A 21,559-nucleotide genomic window follows, 5' to 3' on the forward strand; every position below is an offset into this window, starting at 1 on the left:
GATGACATCACTTCCTCTCCCTCTGTTTACATTACAGAGGGAGAGGAAGCATTTGATTCGCTGGGAGCGATCGGGAGGGGGTGGCCATCAATGGATGGCCTCCCCCTCACCTCTCATCGCCCGCGAAGGAGAGCCGACCGCCTATGGCACCGGGGGGTCCGATCGGACCCCCCGCCTGCGGGGAGGCATCACGTATCAGGTACGTGATTTTGCCTGCCTGTGCCATTTTGTTCATGTATATATGCGTGAGGCGGTCGGCAAGTGGTTAAAAGACCCAGTACTGGTGCTAGGACCTTTGTGAACACCTGGGGAGCTGTATCAAGCCCGAAGGGTAGAGCCACAAACTGAAAGTGACATTCCTCTACTGCAAAGCGTAGGAACCTCTGATGAGGCTTAAAGATAGGTACGTGTAAGTATGCGTCCTTTATATCGATGGAGGCTAAAAAGTCTCCCCTCTAGATTGTGGTTACTACTGAGTGGACAGACTCCATCCAAAAGGACTATATCAATAGATACTTGTTAAGGGACCTTTAGGTCCAAACTGGGCCTTTTGTCCTCGTTTGGTTTCTGAACTGTTAACAGGTTTGAGTAAAACCCTGCCCCCTTTTCGAATACAGGAACCTCTACAATCACTCATTGATGCACTAGATGATGTAGTGCCTGAAACAAGTTTCTTTCTGGAGGATCTGAGGGAATGCTGGATCTTAGAAACTTCTGAGGGGGAACCCCCGTAATTCCAGCTTGTAACCACAAGATATAATTGAGGTGACCCACTCTTCCTGAATTGTTGTTTTCCAAATGTCCGCAAAGTGCAGCAGCTTTCCCCCACCCAATGGAGTGGGGGTGTCCCCTCAAAAGGAGGGCTTGGTGTTGGGTTTAGAAGAATTTTGGACCCAGGGTCTTTTCTGGCCCTGGCCTTGCGGCTTGCCCTGGGCCCTAGTGCCCTGTTGGCTGGAGAACTGCCCTGACACTGAGACATTTGAGGAAGCAGTCCCTGGGTTTTTTTTTAAACGAGGGACGTTTGGTTTGCTTTTCTTCACAGGAAGTAGAGAACTCTTCCATCCGGAAATCTTTTGGATGTATTTGTCCAAGTGATCACCGAATAAACGTTCCCCATGAAACGGGAAACCTTCCAATAACTCTTTACAAGGAAGCTCGGCTGACCAGTTCTTAAGCCATAAAAGTCTGCGCATATGTACAGACGAGAAACCTGCTGTATTGAATCCTTTAAAGCATCAGCAGCAAAACACAGCACTCGAGGAATGTCTTACTTTCAGGCAGATCATCCTACTGGTTAGGCCTATCCGTCCGTTTGACCTGATCCTTTATGGACTGGCTGCAACAGCTGGCTGAATAGTTGAACTGACCAAAGAAAAGGAAGTCTTTAATAATAACTCCAATTTCTTGTCAACGGGGTCTTTCAAGCCCTGTGCATTATCTACCCGACAAGTTAAGTTCTTGTTTAAGGAAGAGACTGCTGCATCTACGGCAGGCATGCTCCATTTTTTAACAAACTTTTCATCCATGGGATATAAAAGGAAAAACCTTTTAGGAGGCAAAAGTCCTGTCAGGATGTTCCCAATCGGCATACACCGCCTGTTCCAACAGGGGGAGATGCCAAAGAGGACCAGGGGGCTCAGTCACCTCGGCAAGAGGCAACTTAAAGGCAGAACGAACCATTTCAGTCAGAGTCAGGATCAAAAGCCTTTGCGACTGAGAGGCAGACATCGACTAGATATGTAAACAGAGAAAAAAAAAGAGAAAAAAGTTAACCCTGCGCTTACCCAACAAATCAGCAGCTCACACAACAAATAAGGATTTTGTCTAAAGTTACAAGTGCACAAACAAGTGTAGCGCTAGAGATTTTACAAGCTTATGATATAACGTATATATAAGAATATGAAAAAAAATTTAATAAAAGAATTTAATAAAAGAAAATAAGTCTATGTCAGTCCACAGTGTGCAAAAATACAGTCTCTGGTGATCTTCAGATATCACTTCAAATACGGAAAAATGTTGCAAATCCAAAGGGTACATGCAATTTCTTATTCACCACGTGGATATCTCATGCAGAAAATTGAGTGTGATGGACCCTCCACACGGAAAGAGTGAAGGCTTACCAGAGGGATTGAACTCGTAAGAACATACGTTCGATGAGTCAATCAAACTTGTATCACCAACAGGTAATAAAAAGGAAGGACCTCTCGATTGAATGGCAGCAGAACTCCAAACGTATCCAGAATCGTGAGAGAACCCTCTTTATAGTGGATGGCAAACCTTCCAATGGATCATCTCAGAGGAATAGCCCGTATGAAAAAAAAAGGGGCCACATAGCATAATACCGTTTGTAAAACGAATTTATTAAAACAAGTAAACAACTTACATTTCTGTAGTAAAAAAGCGCTTCAAGTAAAATTATGGCAGGCAGTGGAGTCTCCTGACGCGTTTCATCTTACAAGACTTCATCTGGGGTACTCACCCACTGCTGCCATACCCCTTAATATAGATGCCATGGCCCCCTTGATGAGAATCCAGCTCGTATCTACAATTAACCTGCACTTCCGGGTTTGGCCAAAATGGCGGACCCGCGTGCGTTCCAAGCCTCATTATGGTGTATCTGTGTGCGCTCCAACGTCATGCTGAATTTTATTCCAGTATTCTCATAAATGTAATGTAATCATAAATATAAACCACTTCCCCAAGTTGAGAGAAATCTACCAGTAAACTTAAACTAATGAGGTTACAATATGTTCAAGATCACTGGTAATGTAATTTGTATCCGAAGATGGGAAGAGCGTGTGACCGGACACGCGTCACCTCGTCTAGCAAGACGGGTGCACGTTGCTTCCCCTCTCGTGGAGCGCTAAAAGTAAACAGAAGCTAGGGCATGCGTCACAAGCCTCGTTACGGCGATCCGTAATACACAGTGACGTCAGCTACGATCTCCCGTGACAATACAACAAGGCAATCAACCATGCGCAGTGACATCAGCTGGAATCTGCGCAACAAAAGGATAGTCCGATCTAGGTGTGGAATTTAAATAGAAATGGATAAATGTATATAATCAAGATGAAATATTAAGTGGTGTATCGATGTCAATTATCACTCAATGTCTCCACTAAGTGGTAGTATCGTGGAAGTGTAATAGGAGACACAAAAGGGAGGAAAAAAGAGTTAATAAATAAAAATGAATAGATTGAAGTAGTGTCCCAATGATGTGATAGTGAAACATTAGTGCTATTGAAAAAGTGACAATAATGAAAAAAAAAAAAAAGAGAAAAGAAAAAAGGAATTGAGTAGGAAAATAAGAATAACAAAAAATAAAATTAAATTAAATAAAGTAAAATAAATGAAAAATAAATAAATATGAAACTAAAATAAGAGTAAAAATAAAAATAGAATAAAAAAATAAAAATAAATGTAAATGAAAAATGGAATAAAAATAAAAATAAAGATAAAAATAAAGATAGAAATGAAAATGAAAAATAAATGAAGATAAAAATAATAAACAAAAATAAATATAAAAATAAAATAAATGAAAATAAAAATAAATATAAAATGAAGATAAATGTAAATGTGGAAATAAAGATAGAGATAAAGATAAAAATAAATGTAAATGGAATAAAAATAAAGAGGAGAGAGAAATGAGAATAAAGTTATGATGTGAAGAAGTGTGAAAAATGTTAAATTGAGAAAAGGATGGTAGACACCACCATAGGGTGTATATATCTTCAAATAAAGACTAAAAGGTATTATAAATTAAAAATGTGAATTGTGAAATTAATGTATTGAGAAGAGCGTAATAAACTACATCTTAGGGTATACATATCGTCAAATAAAGACATAAGAATCAAAATGCCATGAGTGACTAACCAATGTCATCGAGTGAATGGAATCTGAAAGGCCAGAGGATGTGAGAGATCTTTGTAATAAAAATATCTGTGGGTCATTCAATATATGAAAAAAAGTGAATAAATTTACACAAAAGAAAATAACTTAATATAAATCCGAGATGGATTCTCAAAAGGGTCCACAGAGTTGTGCATATATTAATGTATACAACATGCATTTTTGCTATAGGTATATAATCTAAGAATCATTGATAAATGCATTTATATCTAATTCCATATTCATACCACGTGGAGAGAGGGACTGTAGCTCATGTATCCAGAATGTTTCTAGGTGGGAAACACCCCTGGTCATAGCGCCCCCTCTCCAGGGTGGAATGTACTGGTCAATCACTAGAAATTGTGAACCTAGTGGGTTACCATTATGGAATTCCTTAAAATGTCTGGGCACACTATGCTTCGACTTCCTCCCTTTGATGAGGGCAATATGTTCACCTACTCTTCTGGTGAAAGTTCTCGTTGTTCGGCCAACGTATTGTTGGCCGCATGGACATGTAATTAAATAAACCACATGTCTGGAGTTACATGTGCAGAAAGGCTTGATGGTGTACCTTTTTCCTGTAACCGTAGATGTGAATTCTGTTAGTTTACGTCCCATTAGTGCATTATGTTGGCATACAACACATTTTCTACATGGAAAGAAGCCAGTCCAGTCATGAAAAAATGAAGGCCGCACTGGTGGGTTAGTGACATTAGGTGCTACTAGGCCACGTAGGGATGGTGCTCCCTTAAAAATTAGTTTGGCTTGTTCGGGTAGCATTTTACCTAGAATATTATCTTGCTTCAAGACCCCCCAATGTTTTTTCATAATATTCTTAATTTGTTTATGTTGCACTGAGTATGAGGTTAACATAGCCCATTTAAATGTGGAATCCGGTTCTCTTTCAGGTTTTGCCTCAAAGAGAGAATCTCTGTCCATACTAATGACTCTCTCCGAAGGTCTGATTCTAGAGTGGTGCCATCGTATCCCTTGTCGAGAAACCGTTGTTTCAAGACATTCGCTTGTTCTATAAACACATCTAGATTAGTGCAGTTCCTCCGGATACGCAAGAACTGACTCCGGGGGACTGCATTAAGCCAGGATCTACGATGACAGCTATCCCTGGGGATATAACTGTTTCGATCCGTTGGCTTAAAATAAGTGTTGAATTCAAAATGTTTATTGACAATCTTAATTTCCAAGTCGAGGAAGTGGATCTTAATTTCGCTAGCTTCGTATGTTAAGGAGATACCTCTATCATTTGTATTAAGACACTCGAAAAATAGTTTCAATGATTCTGGAGTGCCACTCCATAGGAGGAGGATGTCATCTATATATCTGGCCCACAGAACCAATGAAGTGGCTCCCTGGGTATAGACGACATCCTCCTCCCATTTGGCCATGAAGAGGTTCGCAAGGCTCAGAGCGAATTTTGCTCCCATGGCTACTCCACGTTGTTGTAGATAGTAACGTTGATCGAACCAGAAGTAGTTGTGTTTGGTTGCGAATTCAAGCAGTTCTATTAAAAATTCGGATTGGAAAGATGCCAGAGATTGTTCCCGGTAAAGGAAATGTCTGACAGCTTTTATGCCTCTTTCATGTGGTATGCACGTGTATAATGAGGCCACATCCGCTGTGGCCATGATATACCCTTCCTGTAGTTGGATCCCTTCCAGAAGTTTAATCGTGGAACTAGTATCTTTCAAAAAAGAGGGCTTTTTCATTACAATAGGCTGCAAATAAAAGTCAATATATTTGCCTATTCTTGAAGTAATAGAATTAATACCACTCACGATGGGCCTACCTGGGGGGCACACCGGATTTTTGTGGATTTTAGGCAAATAGTATATAGTGGGGATTCTTGGCGCGGAGGGTATCAAGAATGCTTTTTCTTTTTTGTTTAAGATCTTAGAATCATAACCTTTAGTTATAAGTGTCTGTAATTGTTTTTTGTAAATGTTAGTAGGATTACTAGGGAGTTCCGTATAAGTGTCGGGTTCTCTCAGTATCCGATACATCTCCTCATCATACTGGCTCCTATCTAGTATAACTATTCCTCCTCCCTTGTCTGCTGGGCGGACCACTAAATTTTTTCGTGCACACAAGGATTGTAATCCTTCTTTCGACAATGGTGAATGTCAGATGTGTTTTTCTGGCAGTCTTGCAAGATCATCAAGAACGAGATCCCTAAAAATTTTTACTGCGGGGGTAATGGGGACAGGGGGAACAAATAGGGAAGGGTTAGATAGTCCCGAGTGTACAGTTCCTGAAGTAGCTGCCGGGTAATCTGTCCGTGTTGTATTATAAATCAAGTACCTTTGGATATTAATTTTGCGTATATACTTGTGGACGTCGATGAACGTAAGGAATTTATTTAATTTCTTAGGGGGGGTGTATTTGAGACCTTTATCAAGCACTGAAATTTCAGCTTGGGTAAGTGTTTGAGTACTCAAATTAAATACCCCTTGTCCAACTAAACTCTTTTTCTCTTTTCTTCTCTGTAGTCTCCTCCCCCCTCGGCACCCTCTCTTAGGTCTGGACCTCGTTTTCTGGCATGTTGGTCCTCGTGAAAACCCTGGTTTTGATAAGTCATAGGGTTTTGAACATACGGAGGATCAACATAACTATCTCTCCTATTATTAGAGGTGTATGTATCTCTAAGGGGTGAGTATCTGTTATACGTGCGGACTGGAGAGGAGGGATAACGATAATATGGGCTTTCATCACGATATGGATCAGAACGTGTCTCATGTCTTGCAAATGGAGGACGTTGAGGCTGGTTGTCATAATCCCAATAGGGACGTGTGGTGGAATAATGTGTATTCCCCATAGGGTTACCCCTATTGCCACATTTCCCTCTGTAATTTCCCTATCTAGAGAAACGAGTCTGTTCTTTTTCTTGGATATAAGTACATTTAAAAAATTAATACCGGCATCATTAAAATATTTAAACCAAGAGTCTAGGTCAGTTTCAGGTTACAGGAAAAAGGTACACCATCAAGCCTTTCTGCACATGTAACTCCAGACATGTGGTTTATTTAATTACATGTCCATGCGGCCAACAATACGTTGGCCGCACAACGAGAACTTTCACCAGAAGAGTAGGTGAACATATTGCCCTCATCAAAGGGAGGAAGTCGAAGCATAGTGTACCCAGACATTTTAAGGAATTCTATAATGGTAACCCACTAGGTTCACAATTTCTAGTGATTGACCAGTACATTCCACCCTGGAGAGGGGGCGCTATGACCAGGGGTGTTTCCCGCCTAGAAACATTCTGGATACATGAGCTAAAGTCCCTCTCTCCACGTGGTATGAATATGGAATTAGATATAAATGCATTTATCAATGATTCTTAGATTATATACCTATAGCAAAAATGCATGTTGTATACATTAATATATGCACAACTCTGTGAACCCTTTTGAGAATCCATCTCAGATTTATATTAAGTTATTTTCTTTTGTGTAAATGTATTCACTTTTTTTCATATATTGAATGACCCACAGATAATTTTATTACAAAGATCTCTCACATCCTCTGGCCTTTCAGGTCACATTCCATTCACTCGATGACATTGGTTAGTCACTCATGGCATTTTGATTCTTATGTCTTTATTTGACGATATGTACACCCTAAGATGTAGTTTATTACGCTCTTCTCAATACATTAATTTCACAATTCACATTTTTAATTTATAATACTTTTTGGTGTTTATTTGAAGATATATACACCCTATGGTGGTGTCTACCATCCTTTTCTCAATTTAACATTTTTCACACTTCTTCACATCATAACTTTATTCTCATTTCTCTCTTCTCTTTATTTTTATTCCTTTTTTCTTTTTTTTCATTTTTCCATTTTTTCATTTTTGCCACTTTTTCAATAGCACTAATGTTTCACTATCACATCATTGGGACACTACTTCAATCTATTCATTTTTATTTATTAACTCTTTTTTCCTCCCTTTTGTGTCTCCTATTACACTTCCACGATACTACCACTTAGTGGAGACATTGAGTGATAATTGACATCGATACACCACTTAATATTTCATCTTGATTATATACATTTATCCATTTCTATTTAAATTTCACACCTAGATCGGACTATCCTTTTGTTGCGCAGATTCCAGCTGATGTCACTGCGCATGGTTGATCGCCTTGTTGTATTTTCAACGGAGATCGTAGCTGACGTCACTGCGTATTACGGATCGCCGTAACTAGGCTTGTGACGCATGCTCTAGCTTCTGTTTACTTTTAGCGCTCCACGAGAGGGGAAGCAACGTGCACCCGTCTTGCTAGACGAGGTGACGCGTGTCCGGTCACACGCTCTTCCCATCTTCGGATACAAATTACATTACCAGTGATCTTGAACATATTGTAACCTCATTAGTTTAAGTTTACTGGTAGATTTCTCTCAACTTGGGTAAGTGGTTTATATTCATGATTACATTACATTTATGAGAATACTGGAATAAAATTCAGCATGACGTTGGAACGCACACAGATACACCATAATGAGGCATGGAACGCACGCGGGTCCGCCATTTTGGCCAAACCCGGAAGTACAGGTTAATTGTAGATACGAGCTGGATTTTCATCAAGGGGGCCATGGCATCTATATTAAGAGGTATGGCAGCAGTGGGTGAGTACCCCAGATGAAGTCTTTTAAGACGAAATGCGTCGGGAGACTCCACTGCCTGCCATAATTTTACTTGAAGCGCTTTTTTACTACAGAAATGTAAGTTGTTTACTTGTTTTAATAAATTCGTTTTACAAACGGTATTATGCTATGTGGCCCCTTTTTATTTCATATGGGCTATTCCTCTGAGATGATCCATTGGAAGGTTTGCCATCCACTATATAGAGGGTTCTCTCACGATTCTGGATACGTTTGGAGTTCTGCTGCCATTCAATCGAGAGGTCCTTCCTTTTTATTAATTTTTTTTTCATATTCTCATATATACGTTGTATCATAAGCTTGTAAAATCTCTAGCGCTACACTTGTTTGTGCACTTGTAACTTTAGACATCGACTGGATATCTTCTTGTCCAGATTGCTCAGAAGCAGACTCATCTGCCGGGCACTCCACCGAATCCTGAGCTTTCAGCTCTTCCCCATCCTCAACCCATTCCTGCTCCAGACTAGGAGACTCTGGGGAGGAGGATATATCACGCTTCCTACCACCTGCGGGATGGAGGCAATCATGTAGGCAATCCTGTGCTCTAACCCGGCTAGGGCTTAGGACAGTTCAACCTTAGTGATAAAGGGTGAAGCAGCAGTGTTGACTGTAGGCACAATACCAAATAGGCGCAGTGGCTCAGATTGCCCGGGAGCCTCTGGTCTTTCAGGGGATACAACACTAGGGATAAGACTAGGTTCATCAGGAACTACTGATGACATAGGTGTACCCTTCCCTATGGTGTTAGTCCCACTCCTCTTTTTGTAAGACATTCAATGCCACAAAACAAAGAGCACTTGGGTGTAGTTAAAACACCTCAGAAGGGAGACCCTTTAGTAGGGCTCACCAAGCCCCAATGCAACAATCCTGCTAAGCACCTTTAGCCTGCCAAGCAACACCTGGTGACTAGGGAAGAGCCGAACACTCCCCCCTGTTCGGTTCGCACCAGAACATGCGAACAGGCAAAAAATTTGTTCGAACACGCGAACACCGTTAAAGTCTATGGGACTCGAAAGTGCTAATTTGAAAGGCTTATATGCAAGTTATTGTCATAAAAAGTGTTTGGGGAGCTGGGTCCTGCCCCAGGGGACATGGATCAATGCAAAAAAAAGTTTTAAAAACGTTTGTTTTTTTTCAGGAGCAGTGATTTTAATAATGCTTAAAGTGAAACAATAAAAGTGTAATATTCCTTTAAATTTCATACCTGGGGGGTGTCTATAGTATGCCTGTAAAGGGGCGCATGTTTCACCTGTTTAGAACAGTCTGACAGCAAAATTACATTTCAAAGGAAGAGGGGGGTGGGAGATGTCACAGGGAATGCCACAGGGAAGTCCCCATCAAGTCCCCATGCGTCAGAGGGGGCGGGGTCACCGGGTGGCCCTGCCCTCCATTATTTAAGAACCGTCAGAAGATGAGAAGCGTCACACAGCAGGAGCCTCCCATCATGGATGCGGAGCCCGAGAAGAAGAAGGAAAGAAGACGCTGCGGAGGAAGATGCTGGACGAGAACACCGGAGGAAGAACCAGAAGAACCAGAAGATGAAGAAGATAGAGGAAGAAACCGAAGGAAGATAGAAGAAAGATAGAAGAAAGAAGATGGAAAAAAGAAGACTTTAAATAAAGGAATTGTCAAAAACTGTCTCTTGTCATTTTTAACATTTTTGACAGTTTTTTTGTGAAATGGTATGGGTAAAGTACCCCCTTACCATTTCACACAGGGGGGCCAGGATCTGGGGGTCCCCTTGTTAAAGGGGGCTTCAAGATTCCGATAAGCCCCCTGCCCGCAGACCCCCACAACCCCCGGGCAAGGGTTATGGGGATGAGGCCCTTGTCCCCATCAACATGGGGACAAGGTGCTTTGGGGGGCTACCCCAAAGCACCCTCCCAATGTTGAGGGCATGTGGCCTGGTAAGGTTCAGGAGGGGGGCGCTCTCTCGTCCCCTCTCCTTTCCTGCAGCCTGCCAGGTTGCGTGCTCGAAAAAGGGTCTGGTATGGATTTTTGGGGGGACCCCATGCCATTTTTTTTTTTTAATTTTGGCACGGGGTTTCCCTTAAAATCCATACCAGACCTGAAGGGTCTGGTATAGATTTTGAGGGGGACCCCCATGCCATTTTTTTTTTAAATGTTAGCGTGGGGTTCCCCTTAAAATCCATAGCAGACCTGAAGGGTCTGGTGTAGATTTTGAGGGGGACCCCCACGCCATTTTTTTTTTTTTACATTTTGGCCGGGGTTCCCCTTAATATCCATACCAGACCTGAATGGCCTGGTATGGAATTTAGTGGGACCCCCATGCCATTTTTAAAAAAAAAATTTGGTTCGGGGTTTCCCTGTGGGGAAATCCCATGCCGTTTTTATCAATGAACTTTTATGTGTATTGTCGGACCAACAATGCATTAATAGCCGCAAGTAGTTTTAAATGACTTTTTTTCCTTTGAAATGTCATTTTGCTGTCAGACTGTTCTAAACACGGGAAACATGCACCCCTTTATCAGGCATACTATAGACACCCCCCAGGTACAAAATTCAAAGGAATATTACACTTTTATTATTTCACTTTAAGCATTATTAAAATCACTGCACCCGAAAAAACGGCCATTTTTTAAAACTTTTTTTTGCATTAATCCATGTCAGCTGGGGCAGGACCCAGGTCCCCAAACACTTTTTATGACAATACCATGCATATAAGCCTTTAAAATTGGCACTTTTGATTTCTCCCATAGACTTTTAAAGGGTGTTCCGGTAAAGAAAAATGAACCACTGTCTGTTCAGAGCCTGCTTTTTGTCCCACAGCTGCCTTCTGGAAGTACCACATGCTTGGCCTGCACAGCTTAAATAAGCTGGGTGTGCATACACATGTGCACAGTCCCAGCGAGAGGGCGTGACTGTATTTGCGTACAGCGCAAATCTTTGTGTGCCCAGATAAAGGCTACGGCGCATGTGCGGTGAAGCCGCATGCGCCATGGCCGCCAAACAAGCTGAGCCCATCGCCACTCTTGCGAACGCACATGCGCCATGGTGAACAAAGGCGAAATGGCACACCGTTGTGCACCATCATACAGGTAAAAAACACCTAGACACAAGCAAAAAAGGTACACTTTGCAAACACCCACAGCTAGCCCAGAACTTCCCCGTATGGTCACCGCACACAGGTGTCCAGCCTTTAGCTAGCTTGACTGATTGTTTTAATCACTGGGACACCCCACAATAATAAAATAAAGGGCTTTCACTTACCCGTCCAGGCGCAGGGCCACTTAGAAGCTAAGGGCCCAATCTTCACCCTTCACGGCAGGTTCCTGTCACTTGGACCTTCAAGGACTGGGTACCCTTTCATGTTTAGGATCCACTCCCTTGGACCTGTACAGCACCCTGCAGGAAATGCCTTAGCGCTGTAGTGACCAGGATTTCCACTCCTCAGGGTCCAGCGCCCAGAGGCCACAGGCAAAACCTTGCAGGATCTTGAGTCTTCTTTGCAAGGCTCAGATACCATTTATCTATGCATAAAAGCCTGTCAAATGGATCTGGTCGGTCAATCCCATGATTCATTTTTGGAACCGTTTGTGGGACTAGAGGCCTGGACCTCAGAGAGCTCAAACAAACCATGTCGTCCACCTTGCAGACACTGGTAAAAAACTAATGTACTTCCTGTATGGGAGGTGTTGGAATTCAACATGAACATCAGATTTATGGATTTTGTACACATGTTTCCTTACTCCCAAGAGAAGCCAGACTCCCATGGTTTTTGAAAGAATGAAAGTTTCACACTTCCGGGAGGACAGGATGCTGCCCCCCAGGTTGGAATGTAGCCCATTAAGCTTCTAGCTGCGCATGACAATGCTGGCTCCGATCTGTATATGAGAATTTTCTGATTAGCTGCTATGCAAGCGAACTTCAAAGATATCCTATCTAACAGGGATGATAAATGAGTTGGGATACAGGAAATCAAGAACCCAGGTATCTGTGGAAGTTGACACCGGTCGGATGATGGCAGTTCATGGACAAGCACTGCCCCCAGAGGCCAGTTATGGCAAGATGGTCAATGATATAACCTGTTGAGGAAACGCCCCAGAGATACTGTGATTCATCCAAAGGCAAAGTTGGGCAGGCAATGGGAGAGGGTTTGGATGAGGTGCGTTTGTGAAAAAGGAATGTTTGCAAGCAGAGCTCCTTCTTTGCAACACCTGGAGACCAGCCAATAGGATGTGTTAAGTATAAGTCTTGTATTGTGTTCTGATTGTAAGCTTTGTAACATTGCAATTTCTTGTAATACCTTTATGTTAGTTTTTTCCTAATTCTGCTGTTTTAGTACATTCCTATTTTATTGGGAAATAAATAAGATATTGTTTTACTAGCAGCACCGTGTGTTTGGTTTCATAGCTAACCTGGTATTATTGTGATATTAACAATAACGTGCTCAGAGTTTAATAGACCAACTAATTATAGGGACTTGACAAATTAATACACAGATGTAATATTAATTATTATATCGATTACTTCAATTGGCACCCCAGAAAGGAGTGTAGGATTTATTTATGCACAGAATTCACAAACCCTAATGTATTATTGTTTTTGAGTCCGGGTAAGCATAAATCCTCAAGTACACCCATAACTGAAAATCGTCTCTAGTGTGGACAAGATTGGCGCTGGCTCGCAAAATTCTGAAACCACGCTTGGATGGTCATGAAGATTCTGTGAAATATTTCATCAGAAATACCTGGTGAGATCTTTGGCTGATATATGTATATTTGTTAAACATTTGTATCGTTAATGTGCTTTAGGCCTGTAACTAGCCAAAGGTGCTGGTGAGTAAAAGGGCTGATCACCCTTGGATAGAGATTGACAGGAATTACCATACATCTTTGAGGAAAAAGTGGGAGAAATATGTTATTTTAAATTTTTCTTAAGTTTTTTTATTTTTACCCGCGTGAGAGTGAAATAGCTCTCTGTTCCGATAGGAGATCAATGTGGCCTGCAACCTAACAGGAAGGCATTGATTGAGAGTCTGCCTTGTGTCTTAGAATGTGCCTTGTGTCTGGTAGGCTGTAGAACTACAAGGAACAAATTCATTTTTAAACGGCTTGGTATCTGTTTTTTTTTGTTGTTGTGGGACTACAGGTAAACAGATAGCTGTTAAACAGCTTTTATCTGTGTGTTTTGTATCTGTTTACGAGCTTCAGTGTAGCTAGGTGCAAATTAGCATATCAATGGAAGCCATTGAAGACTTTGTTAACAAGTATGGCTATATTAGATTTGATTCTATACAAAAGAATGCGTTAACACACCAGTACAATGATTTATTAAAACAATGCAATACTTATAATGATGCCATAAAGTATAAAAAGTCTTCCAAAAAAGGCAAGAAGCAAAAAATGGCCAATATTATATGCATGTTGTGGAAGATTAAAGACATTGCAGAACAAAAAGAATTAGAATGGTATAGTGAGAGGAAACAATTATTTGAACAGGTACAACGTATAACAGAGAATATATTGGCTATGTTTGCAAAAGCAGATGCAAATGTTGCTGATCACATTCAACAATTAGTGACTGAGAAGTGTGTATTGGAACAGAGATTAGATGAGCTGGAAAAAACACGTATGTTGAAGGAACAATGTATCACATCATTGAATCAAAAAGAGGCAGAGAATTTGCATGTTATCACACTGCTTAGGATGGAATTACAGGGTGCACAGGCAGCAAGTGATGTTAAGTGATGTTACTATGACAGAAATCAATGTTGGAGATTTAAAAAAAAGTGCGATAAGGGCGCTTGAAATTGATTCGGGAGTAGAAACAACAGGATTCCTCAGAAGATGAAAGTGTAAAGTCTGTTAATTCCAATCATAGTAATTGTAGTAATAATGTCCAGCAATGTGATTTGCCAGCACCATATGCTTAAGGAAGGGCCTATACAGAGAGACCAGCCCTCAAATGTTTTTTGTGTAAAAGGGGGAAGGTAACATCGCTAAGTATTGTTGGGTGGCGAATAATGATATCAAAAAACGGTCGCACTACCCGAAGACGACCCCAAGGCATTATGAAGTGTATTCTGCCCGATGGGGTAGCAACCCAAAGCATGGAGGCCATAGTAGTCAAACCCATTTCCCTTTTAAGACCCAAATGCGGAGACTACAAACTGAAAATCATCAATATGTAGAACAGTTACGTAAAGTCAAAATGGAGGTAGCCGCGTGGTTATTCAAATGTAACACTGGGGGAAACAATGTTAGCAGCATTTAGTGAGCTTCATGTTTGAATAAAATATGGCAATTGTTCCTCTAGCTTTGCAATTAATGGGAAAAGGCTTGGGGGACTCAAAAAGTCGATTGTCATGATAATTGTGTGTAATCACTGTCTTTGTGTTCCTTTTTCCAGAGACCCTGGAAGAAGATAAAACTGGTTTGGATACTAATGTCTGTGTTTGTTTGCAGGTCCTTCAAAGGGAGAACAGTGGGCACATTTAGCAAAACAGGGGTTAGGTTATTGTAAAGGCATAATCGATTATCAATGAGTACAATGAGCTCATTAATTAGTAATTGTTTGCAAACAATGAAAAAATAAGATAAACAATAGTCAGGCATTAATGGATTCAAGAGTTACAAGTGAAGTTACAAATGTTGTGATGAGGTACAGATGTTTTGTTTGTTTTTTGTTTTTCCCATTAACTAATTGTCTTTCAGATGGAAATGAGCATTTACTCTTCTCAGGAAGTAAATCCATGGATGTCTTTAGTTAAAAGTTAAGTGTTTGCCATTGTTGTATGGTGGTTGTCTTGTCATGTTGTTTTTGTGTGATAATGGCCAGAATTTAAATTTTTTTTGTTATTATTTTTTTTTTTTTTACATTTTTGGTATTTGTTTAGTCATCTATTTTATTTTTGTTTTGTTCAGGTGGAAAAATTATTGCATTATAGTCCATCTGAAAGGGGGGTAATTGGCTATTCCGTCAATTAGCAGCTGAATAGATGGTCATGGGAATATGTCCTCCAGCCGAATACATTTTGTTTATTTAAGACAAGAGCTGGTAGGAAGCCATTCTAGCCTCTGGAGTTCATTTTTTTTCTCTTTGTTTTATGTTCATTCAGGTGCAAAAAGTTCCAAAAGGTTTAGCCTTTGTCCACCTGAGAGGGGAGTTAGTGCATAGATCATAAAGATAGATAAATGCATTGTTTTTAGTGTTTAAACTGAGAATTTTAAGAGTCAACATTGACGTTCGTTTTTTTTAAATTTTGATCATACCATGGGGATCCATTTTAGAGTGGGTTCAGCGTAAAGAGGTCATGGTTGTTTTGATAGTTTGGTAAGAGTTGCAGAAGCCAGGAATACTAGATTCCTGGGTTCCAAGGAAGGAACTGTAAATAAACGTAGTAAGTGAGCAGGTATTATGGATAAGAATTTGATTCTGCTCTTGGGTTTCACTTCCAGAGTCTTGGTGGAGCGAGATTGGAGAGGTCTCTGGAACATGGATGACAGATGTTCATCTGGTTGGCAATTTGTCTGTGCCATACCACACCGCAAATTTGTTCTGATAAACATCAGGAGAGGAAGGACAAATGAAAAGATTCAGTTTAATACTTGTTTTTGCTTATGGACAATTTAGGGCTAATGCTGGATCTGAAGGACTGTGCCTATCAACAAGACTTGTGAAACATTTTTGCCGGAGTCTCTCCTGATGAATGCAAACATGCTATTAATACATGTGCAATGGGTTGGAGGTTGGGGAAGGAATATAAACATCCAATCCATCAGAACATGAAATGTAAAATATATGTTTTTTTTTTTTTGTTGGAGGGAGGAATTGAAAGAAGAAAAGGTTTTTAATGTATGACATGTATTGATGTAACGGCAGTAATATGGTGCAGGTACCCAGGGGACTGGCACTTATACATAATAAGGTGTCGGTTGGTCAGACTAGAGGTTGGCTAGGTGACACATCAATGGGGTGAAAATTTCCTTGTATGGGGGGATACGCCTTGTTGATGCCTCACCTGAGAGGTTGAAACACGGCACAGGGAAGGCCAGTGAATACACACAGGAGCATGCTCTGTTAGATAAAGGGAACAAACGCTGGCTACCAGGGTACAATATGCCTTCACCACGTGGCGCTGCAACATCTCACAGGGGTTGATAAAAACCTATTACCATTGTACAGGACGCCGTGGCTGGGTCCTGGAAGGACGCTATGTTTCCCCTCTGTTTGGACTGTGGTCTCTTTAAGGGAACAAAAAAGGGTTAACTCACCTGTCAGAGGAAGTGGGTTTAAAACAAGACAGGAAGTTAGAGAGGGTGTGGAGGAGTGTAGAGGAGAATGTGGATGGTGGATGGTGTTTTGGTGTGCAGCAACAAAAGTGAATAGCAGTGTCCTGCCTGGAAGTCTCCTGCCAGGGGAAGCTACCTGCAACAGAAACTAAGGACCGTTTAACTGCAATAGCAGTTCTGGACTTTGCAAGTCGGTGAGACTGAAACCTTTTTCTTTTGTTTTTGCTGCTGTAAAGCTATTTAAGTTTAATAAATCTCCTTTTGAGTGAAATGCCTGTGTCCTGCGATCTAGCTGGTCCCCCAAACGTTACAAGTGGTGCTCGAATGCGGGCAGAACAGAGTAACAGGCATTTTTCTTGCTGTTTTTTTTTGTGTATTGGACTTAAAAATGACATTTAAAGGGACAGTACAGTGGATTTATGTCCTGGGTTAAAGCCGCACAAACCCTGAAAGCTGAAGCAATGGAGGAGCTAAATAAACAGCTGTCCTTGGCTAATATACAAGCACAGACTCGCCATGAGGAAGCTAATCAGCGCTTAACCACCCAGCTGGAGGTACAGAAAGAAAACACTCGCCTGTTGGTGGCCCAGTTGGCAGCCCAGCAAGCAACCCAGCAAGAGGTTATGCAGGCTCAAGTGACTGCCTTAAAAGAAGTAGTGCAGCAGCTTTCTCAGGGCCGTGAGCAAGCGGTTGTTGCCCCTGGCAACCAGGTGACCGTGAGGGCAAGCCATTTTTTGCAGAAGTTGTCCCTGAGTGATGATGTAGAGGCATTTCTTGCTACATTTGAAAGGAGGGCAGAGAGAGTGGCCCCAGGACCAGTGGGCCGGCCTAATTGCTCCTTTCCTAACCGGAGATCCTCAAAAAGCCTACTTCGACCTGCCACCTGATCACGCTAAAGACTATCAAAAATTAAAGGCAGAAATACTGGCTCGTTTGGGGGTAACTACAGCTGTTCGGGCCCAACGAGTGCACCAATGGAAGTATCATCCAGATCGTCCACCACGGTCTCAAATGCATGACCTGGTGCAACTGGTAAAAAAATGGCTGCAGCCTGAAATGTTGTCTGGCCTCCAAATCGTGGAGCGGATCGTGCTGGACCGATACCTAAGGTCACTGCCAGACGACCTTCAACGGTGGGTCAGCCATGGAGACCCCAAAACAGTGAACCTCCTTGTCGAGATGGTGGAACGGTACACAGTGGTGGAGGATCTGCTTGGCCCTACCAAGTGCCAAGGACCCAGTCTGCCACGGCCTATTCGTTCGACTGCTGCCCTTCGAAAGGACATTCCCCGGAGCCCTGGAACCAACACCCTGGAAGGTCAAGAGTCACTCCCGATACCTTCTCAGCGACCTGTTCCTGTTCGGAGAGGAGGTGATGTACAATGTTGGTGATGTCATTCCTGGGGCCATACCTGGGCCCACTGCCCACTGCAAGAGGAGCCCATGGAATGCGGGGTTCTTCGGAGGGGGTCTTTTTATGCCCATAAAGCATGTACAACACATATTGATCTTGGAGAAGAGAAATTCGAGTGTGAAGTCCATGTAAACCACCTCCCTGCCCGGGCTTTGCTGGACTCCGGAAGCATGGTAACCCTGGTCCATCCTAGAGTAATTGGGAAGATCGGTCCGGTAAGAAAAACTTTACGGGTGGTGTGCATTCACGGGGACACTAGAGAGTACCCTCTCATCTCGGTGACCATCTCCACAGCATGTGGCACTGGTACTCAGGAGGTGGGGGTGGTAAAGAACTTGGTACATGATGTTATCATAGGACGCGACTGTCCATTATTTGCAAAACTGTGGGGACAAGGAGAACTACCTGAACGGTCCAGAGACTGGGGAGAAACTAGTCCCTCAGTTCCTGCTGTTGAGAGGAATAACCCTGAAGTCCCGAATGTTCTTAATGTGGATCCAGTTGATGAAAATGCTAATGATTTGGTTAATGGTGATGAAAGTAGTGCTGATATTATTAAGGATGTCAAAATGTGTGGTTCACAGCCCTACCTGAACACTGAAGAGGGGGGGGAACCTTCCCCACTTCAGGTAATGCTGGGGGAAGAGGATGAGGAAGTGGTCGTTACCCCTGCCCTGCCGGATTTGGGTGTTCCGCAGGGGGCATTTGGTACTGCCCAGATGCAGGACCCCACTTTGGCCCATGCACGGGAACAGGTTGTAGTAATAAATGGGGTTCCCCAAGAGCCAGGTGCGAATGAGCGGTGGCCACACTTTGCAATATGTAATGAATTGCTTTATCGGGTTACCAAAGTGAGAGAAAATGTGGTAGAGCAATTATTGGTACCCCAACAGTATAGACGCAAGGTCCTGGACCTGGCCCATGATGATGTCTTAGGGGGACACCTGGGAGTTGAAAAGACGGATGGCACGGATCACTGACCGGTTTTACTGGCCAGGTCTGAAAGCAGAGGTGAGGAGATACTGTACCTCTTGTCCCACCTGTCAGTTGACCGCTCCAGTGACCCACTTCCGGAATCCTTTGGTCCCGCTGCCCATAATTGAGGTCCCATTTGAAAGGATAGCCATGGATATAGTGGGTCCCTTGGTGAAGTCGGCTCGAGGTCACTCCTACATACTGGTGATTCTCGACTATGCCACCCGATATCCTGAGGTGCTACCCCTGCGGAATACCTCCTCTAAGGCTATTGCCCGGGAATTATTCCAGTTGTTTACACGGACTGGTTTTCCCAAAGAAATACTAACGGACCAGGGCACCCCGTTTATGTCGAGGGTTATGGCCGATGTGTGCAAGCTCTTCCGGATTAAACAGCTGCGCACATCGGTCTACCATCCCCAAACGGATGGGTTAGTAGAACGCTTTAATAAGACCCTTAAATCTATGCTCAAGAGAGTTGTACAAAGGGATGGGAAAGACGGGGACTGTCTGTTACCAGCTCTCCTGTTTGCTATCCGGGAAGTGCCCCAGGCCTCCACTGGGTTTTCGCCCTTTGAGTTGGTATATGGGCGGAGACCTCGCGGACTACTGGATTTTGTTAAAGAGGAATGGGAAAGTGAACCTAGTCAGCATAAGAGTGTTCTTGAATATGTTTCCCAAATGCAGGAGAGGATCCGAACTGTGTTGCCACTAGTCAAGGAACATTTACAAAAAGTCCAGGAGGCTCAACGACGAGTCTATAATAGAGCTGCTAAAATAAGGAACTTCCAAGTGGGGGATCGAGTAGCGGTGTTGATTCCCACTGTGGAAAGTAAGTTCTTGGCCAGGTGGTAAGGCTCCTTTGAAGTTGTAGAAAAAGTGGGAGAGGTAAATTATAAAGTCCACCAACCGGGTAAGAGGAAACCCTATCAAATATATTATGTAAACTTGTTAAAGCCCTGGACAGAGAGGGAACCAGTGACCTCCCTGGCTAGTGCAAGATTGGAGCCTCGGGTTGGGGTGGAGAGTGTCCAAGTAGCAAATACCCTGTCTAAAATCCAAAGTCAGCAGGCAAAGGAGTTCTTGCAGAGAAATAAAGAAAAATTTTCAGACTTGCCAGGGCTCACGAGTACCATAGAGCATGATATCATCACGGAACCAGGAGTCAAAGTTTTTGTCCGGCCCTACCGCATCCCAGAGGCCCAAAGGAAGGCTGTTTCAGAGGAAGTGAAGAAGATGTTAGACCTGGAGATTATTGAGGAATCGCAGAGTGAGTGGTCGAGCCCGATTGTGTTGGTACCGAAGCCCAACGGGACTCTGCGATTCTGCAATGATTTTCGGAAACTTAATGAAGTTTCACTGTTTGATGCCTACCCCATGCCCCGGGTAGATGAGCTTATTGAGAGACTAGGTCCAGCCAGGTATATCACTACATTAGACCTTACCAAGGGATATTGGCAAATCCCGTTGACTAAGACTGCTAGAGAGAAAACTGCTTTTTCTACCCCAGAGGGGAGTTTTCAGTACAAAAGGATGCCTTTTGCAGACATGTGCAGGATGAAAAAATTTGTTTAGTTTTGTTTCGTTTCGATTCGTTATTTAACTAAATTCGTTTAGTTAAATTCATTGCATTCATTACATTCGTTTTCGGAATTTGTTTCGTTTCGTATTCGAAAAAATTCGACCGCATTCGAAAAAATTCGATCGTATTCGAAAAAAAACTATCAAATTCGAAAAAAATTCTAACACATTCGAAAAAAGCTGTCAAATTTGAAAAAATTCTATCACATTCGAAAAAAGCTGTCAAATTCGAAAAAATTCTACCACATTCGAAAAAATAATCAAATTCGAAAAAATTCTACCACATTCGAAAAAATAATCAAATTCGAAAAAATTCTACCACATTCGAAAAAAACTATCAAATTCGAAAAAATTCTACCACATTCGAAATTCGAAAAAATTCTACCACATTCGAAAAAAACCTATCAAATTTGAAAAAATTCTACCACATTCGAAAAAAACTGTCAAATTCGAAAAAATTCTACCGCATTCGAAAAAAACTATAAATTTCGAAAAAATTCTACCGCATTCGAAAAAAACAATAACTGAATTTGAAAAAGTAAACTATATATAACCATTTTGCGAAATTTGAAATTCGTATAGAATGAAATCGAATTCCAATAGAAAAGATTAGGATAGAATAGAAAGTATAAAAGAATAGCATAGAAAAACAATAGAACAGAATAGAAAAAAATATAATATATTGTATTCTAATCTTTTCTATTTGAATTCAAATTCATTCTGTACCAAATTCCAATTTTGGAAGATGGTTAAATATATATAT

Source organism: Aquarana catesbeiana, linkage group LG08 (genome assembly GCF_042186555.1).
Source record: "Aquarana catesbeiana isolate 2022-GZ linkage group LG08, ASM4218655v1, whole genome shotgun sequence".
Lineage (NCBI taxonomy): Eukaryota > Metazoa > Chordata > Amphibia > Anura > Ranidae > Aquarana > Aquarana catesbeiana.